The sequence below is a fragment of the Sciurus carolinensis genome, chromosome 12 (assembly GCF_902686445.1).
Source record: "Sciurus carolinensis chromosome 12, mSciCar1.2, whole genome shotgun sequence".
Taxonomy (NCBI): domain Eukaryota; kingdom Metazoa; phylum Chordata; class Mammalia; order Rodentia; family Sciuridae; genus Sciurus; species Sciurus carolinensis.
Genome location: NC_062224.1, coordinates 53,331,086 through 53,337,171, shown reverse-complemented (window position 1 = coordinate 53,337,171; position 6,086 = coordinate 53,331,086). Strand labels below are relative to the sequence as shown.

The window sequence follows — 6,086 nt, the reverse complement described above, 5'->3', positions numbered from 1 at the left end:
TAAGAAATGACATAAGTAAATTTCCTATCACAACAAAATATAGTTTATCAATGGATAATCTATGTTATAATATTCATATTCATGACTATTAATAAATAGGTTCACTTTGGAAATCTTTCATTTGGGGAAAAATGTTGAGGGTTGATGGTGTAGCTTTTTCATAATTAATGTTCATGTGCAGCCCTGTGTTGCAAATCCTGTTAGTGGTACACAATTTCCATCTCTACCCCTCCTCCACACCATGTTCCCCTACCTCACAGTCAAGGTCCTGGAAGAGGAGGAATCTTTGCAGCTGCAGTTGTTTGAATATGTGCTCTCCAAAATTCAGATGTTGAAACTTAATGGCCAAGGCGTTAAGATTAAGAGATGGGGCCTTAAAGAGGTGATTAATTCATGAGGGTTCCTTACTTCTGAGTGGGATTAAGTTAAGGCCCTAATAAAAGAGGCTTCCCGTGGTGTTCAGTCTTCTTGCACTTCTGTCTTCCCTCATGTGAGGACACAGCATTCCTCCTTTCCAGAGGATGGTGAAACATTGTGCCATCTTACAAGTGGACAGCAACCCTCAACAGAGAATCTGCCAGTGCTTTGATCTTGGACTTCTTAGTCCTCCAAACTGTGAGAAATAAATTTCTATTCATTATAAATAATATAGTCCAGGTATTTTGTTAAGAGTATCACACACACACACACAAAGCAGCAATACTTACTCGTCATCATGCACAACCCTTTCTCAGTACCATTTCTTTTAATGCCCACAGCACACCTATAAAGTAGACACTATTAATTTCCTATTTTTATGGAAGAGAAAACTAAGTATTCACAAAGGAAAGTAATATGTGTAAAACTCCTCAACTGTTAGCTGAAGGAGCAGGGGTAAACGATTGAACTTTGTACCTCCTATTTCAAAACCTCTGTCCTGTCCTCTATATGTTTCTGCTTTCCACAGTATATCCCTGAAGGACTGAGAACAAAGACACACCCTTGTTCCAGAGGTGAAGTGGCTTTAGGTTCATTTATATCCATTCTTCAATAGTAAATAAAGAATATGTTGCTTGGTGAATATTTTGTCAGATCCAAAATCAATTAATTGAATTTAGGAGAGAATAATCAACAGCATCCTCCACATAGCACTTACTGGGAACCTGTTTTCCTCTAGGCCTGGAGTAGGTACACAAAAAGTTATAAGGAAGAAATAGACAGCACCTGACCTTTTGTCTAATGGGGGAGATATGTATGTTAATCAGTTAATAAATACTATGATTTTAAATATAAATCAAAGGGCTATGGAAACAGTAGATGAAGTAGACTATGCCTGGGGCATTCTGGAATACTGTAGAAGAAAGCTAAAACTCAAACTGTGTCTTGAGGGATACTGAGGAATTTCCAGGTCAGGTAAATAAATGGAAGATATGTTGACAAACTGGCATGCAAATAAACAGATGACAAATTGGAAGAACTATAAACAGCTTAATCCCAAAAGGATTAAGCCTCATTCCAACTTTACAGAAATTCACAGATAATTTATTTAACAATCTAGGCATGGTTAATTTTGAAAGGGTACATTTTTATTTGGGAGGTAAGTCTGATTGAGGTAAAATCTCCATATTTGTATAGGGGATGGGATTGTTGGGGGTTGAGAGAAGATGGGGCGATTGGCAAAATCTCTTGATTTGTTTTAGAAATTACCCAAGAACGTGGTAGTAGCTTGTGCCAATTCTTTTTTTTTTTTTAACTTGGAATACTTTGAACGGCACAATGAAATTACAGGTCTTAATCAAGACAAGGCCAGATTATTCTACCTCCAAAAACTTGAACTTCACTTTTCAAAATAAATCATATGGCCCATCTGCCTCACAGATCTAATTCAATAACTTACATGGAATCAAACTCAGTTCCCTACACAAAAACATCATAATTAAAAACACAGAGTCAATAGCCTACTGCTAGTTAACAAAGAGAAACAAAACATTTTTGAAAAAGAAAATAAACATAATAAAGAAGAGTAAATGTCAATAACAAGCAGCAATAAATATGCTACGGTTTGTATACAGAATGTACTCAGACAATATAGAGTACATCTTCAGTCATGTAGCCCTGCTCCACTGAAAGACCTCGTTGTAAACACACTACTAAACAAGAGTTCCCGGGCAAACAGGACAAACTGCTGACATAAGTGTCAGTACTTATACACAAATACTGATGTATGTCTATTTGCTTTCAGTTGCTAGGATTCAAGTGTCCACTTTTCTCTAAGCTTGAAAACATGCAACTCTTTGATATTCTGAAGATTCCATGGTTGAAAGATTGATGAACTTCTTGATATATGAAAAACACTGCAAATTCAAATCTCGAGTTTCTTGAGTACACTCATGTTTCCCCTGTTCTCTCGAAATACAAGGCAACGAAGGTCTCCTGAACATTTTGCCGCTGCCACAGTGACCGGCTGCCATTTCTCCTAGCGACACGCAGCGGGACCTCCTCCGGGGTCTGGTCACAGGCACTTTTTCTTCCATGGTGCTGGACAACCAGGGACGGTGAGAAGCTTCCCTGATGTGAAAGAAGTGATCCAACCCCAGGGACAGCAGACATCTGGCGGCCCCGACCAGGCAGGAGAGCAGCGGCCTGAGGGCAGAGGGCAGCGCCCCGAGGCTGGCAAGAGCAGCACCAGGATGTCCTGCCCGAGCCGCAGCGGGTGCTTGAGCGTCAGCAGCCCCACGCCGCTCAGCACCAATACCACCTGCCCGCCGCCGCCTTGTCCCCCCCCAGGCCAAGACCACCACTGCCGCACTATGAAGTCCCCCAGGTAGCAGCAGGCGGGCAGCGCCAGGAGCCGCCACTCCGGCCAGGGCCGGGTCCCGCTTGGTCCGCGTTAGGAAGCAGGTGAGGAAGAAGAAGGCACAGGCGATGCTGAAGAGGGGGCGAGGCCGTGCGGGCACACGCTCAGCAGTGTCCGCAGCCGGGCGCCCGGGAAGCCCAGCTCCCGGGCCCCGCGCCGAGCAGCAGGGCGAGGACAAAGGCGGCCAGGGCGCCCAGCGAGAGGCGCGCCAGGGAGAAGGGGAGTCGCGCCGCCACTGCCGGGGGGAGGCCAGCGGCGGCGGTGGCTCCACGTTGCAAAAGCGGCAGAGGTGGAAGAAGCAGCCGCGCAGAGGGTCCTGCCGCAGCGGGCTCTTGCAGCTCTTCACGTAGCCGATCCTCAGACTCCAGGGGCGATCCCGTCCCGCCCGGCGGCGGCGGGTACCTCATGGCTTTTGCGTCTTGCTCGTCAGTCCTCGTGGCCCCGCCCCGGCCCCGTGTGGCAGCGGGGCTCAGCGCGCCCCACTCGGACTGCCAGCGGCTGTTCGCGCTCCCCAACCCCCGGGAGCCCCCAGTCTCGCAGCGCGTCAGGCCTGCACCCACCGCCGCCGCCCGGGGTCCCCGCCGCGCGGGCTCAGGAGCGGCGGAGTCCGGGACATGCTGGCTGAGCAGAGGCACGGCAGGGACTTCTCCCCGGGACCGCTGCGGCCGCCTCCTCCTTTTCCCCGGGGCACCTCTCGGGACTGGAGACTCGGTGTCGCCTCCCAGCTCGGGCTGGCTGCAACAGTTACCTCCGGTCCCCAGCCTGATGTGTTGGGCGCGCGAGCGGAGGACTGGCGCTCCTCCCGCACGGCTGCTCCTGCCAGGCGCGCGCGCCCTCGCGCGCCCGCGTCCCCAGCTTGTGCCAATTCTTGAGTTGCAACTATTAATCTGATCCTTGAAGATTTTGTCTCTTTTTTGTTATCTACTGAGGAGTTCCTCTGGGTAAAGTCAAAATCCAGCCTCACAGTTTTGCCCATAAAGGATCTCTAAAGAGGGAGAGGCAGAATTTAAAGGACCTGAGAAAAGTAGGTCCTTGATCAATTCCTTGCTTCCATATGACTTTGAAAATACTCAATTTATTTTTGTAAAACTAGTACTAATTACATTCATAATAGTAATAACCCTGATGTCTGTTAGATGGTAGTGATTGGGCTAAGCACCTACTATATTATTTGATTTGTTTCCCTTAGGAACACCTACTGTGGCTCTGGCTTTATCTCCCATTTCTTGGAAAACTGAGGTGTAGAGCAGGTAAGGAACATTCCCCAATTGGGTCATTTGTCAGGAGAAGAATTGAGATTTCTTTGACGTGGTTAATCTCCCTCATTTATCTTCAATTATCCTGTAGCATGGTAACAGTTATTCAATATCATTAAATAAAACATCGTTTCTCTATTAATTTTTTTATGACACTGACCTTGTTTCACAAAGCCTTCTCTTTTCCAGGTTTTTGTCACTTAGCATCGTTAAGCAAATAGCATTTAAGTAAATAGAAAGGAATGTTGACTGTAAGTGGATGAGTTATGGCTTTCTACAGGTTTTTGTAGTTTATAATCTGGAAACAGCCCTTCACTCACTCAGGAACCCTATCAGTGATTGAAAGGAGTTCATATATATAAAGTGCTATGACTTCTATCACTTTGGAATTGTTTGATCATGAGTGAAAGTAACCAGGGTGTCTCGATAGAATGACAGTTTTTTTGTTTGTTTGTTTTTTTCCTGCAGACTTCTCAGGAGAACCAGACTTGAACTCTAAGCTCTCACCAGCCTGAGCCCTGGCAGCTAGGAAAACCCCCAGTCAGAGGAGTGTAGGGGTCAGGGAAACCAAGGCCAGAACTCAGCTGCATGGCCGAACCCAGGACCCTTATAATGAAGCACTTAGGATTCCTGCATTTAAAAAGTGTGGTTATGACCCGCTGGACTTTCAGAAGAGTGCATGGAGTGTGTGTGTGTGTGTGTGTGGGTGGGGGTGGATCAAGTCCTCCCTAATGCAGTCTTCTCTAATGTAGACCACATTTATGCATCGTGCGCGCGCACACACACACACACACACACACTTCCTGGCTCGCATGTTGGTAAGGAATTAAGAGTTTATCTAAAGTTCACCATCCAATTGATCTACTTGCCAGGCACTGATGGGTGGAGCTGGGAGCGGGGTAGGAAGATTGGCAGATCCCTGAAGATAACGAATACTCCCTGCTGCTCTCTGCTGAGGGGTTCCAGTCACCCAAGTGGATCCCTTTGTTGTGCTCTTGACTGCTGCACTTCTCCAATTGCTCTTGGAAAGGCTTTCTGGTCACAAGAAAATCCCATCAGATTTGTTCCCAAGCAAATTGAAATCTCCAGCCACCTCCGGGTCAGTAGTGGTAAGCATCATCTGAGAGGTTTCAGCCCCATGGTTGCCACTTTCCCTGGGACTACTTTGTGTTTTGGGCACTTTTCATCAGGAATGGAACAGAGGTATGGTCTAAAACTTTCCCACTGGATTTAGGATCTGCTTTTGTAGTAGTTTGCCACCACTTCAGTGATTAGGTGCAAGAATTGAGAGCGCTTGGTGGGAGATGAAGGGGTCTGAAGTTAAGGCAGTTTTTGAATGAACAGTCCTTGAGCATCTCTGATCTGCAGCTCACCCAGCTCCCTGGCTGTGGAGCCTGCTGGGCCGCAGCTTGCCTGCCCTTGGCCTTCCATCTCTGCAGCCTGCTCTCTTGGGCCCTTGTCCCCTTTGCCCACCCCTGCTCCTTCTTGTAGCCATCCATAGTTTCCTCTGGTTGCCGGCAGGTCTTCCTGGTTTTCCGAGTTGCCTTCTCCTGGCACATTTCTTACTGCTTTGCCCAGGGCATAGAAAGCTTTAAGACCAAGAGAGATGCTTCAGGATAGGGGATTAAAAGGGCCCAGGGACTCAAAAGTCTGGACTTGAGGGGCACTCTGGACTGAGGTTCAGTGGATGCCCGGTTCTAAAGTGCAGTCAGTCTTCAAGTACCCATCAGTAAAAACTTGACTACTCTGTGGGGTAGGTGGGATTTTGTGGGCTGGGTCAGAAGGCACTGTGTTTCTGTGGAGGAGAACGGTAGTACAAAGCAACCTTTAGATCACTGTCCACTCATCAATCGGGGGCACTTTCCATTGTGCCTGTTATTTTCAAAATGTCAATAAAGTATCAATGCCACCCTTTGCTGGGCTCCAGTTTTCCAGTGAACCTGAAGCTCATTTAAATTAAGAAGGGTGCACTCAAAACCCCTACTTCCTTGAAG

At 47.1% G+C, this 6,086-nt stretch overlaps 1 pseudogene; it reads right to left on the bottom strand.

The window, feature by feature from the left end:
* Positions 1 to 992: 992 nt before the first annotated feature.
* On the bottom strand, positions 993 to 5,651 carry LOC124961330 (cGMP-inhibited 3',5'-cyclic phosphodiesterase B-like; annotated as a pseudogene).
* Between the last annotated feature and the right edge of the window lie 435 nt (positions 5,652 to 6,086).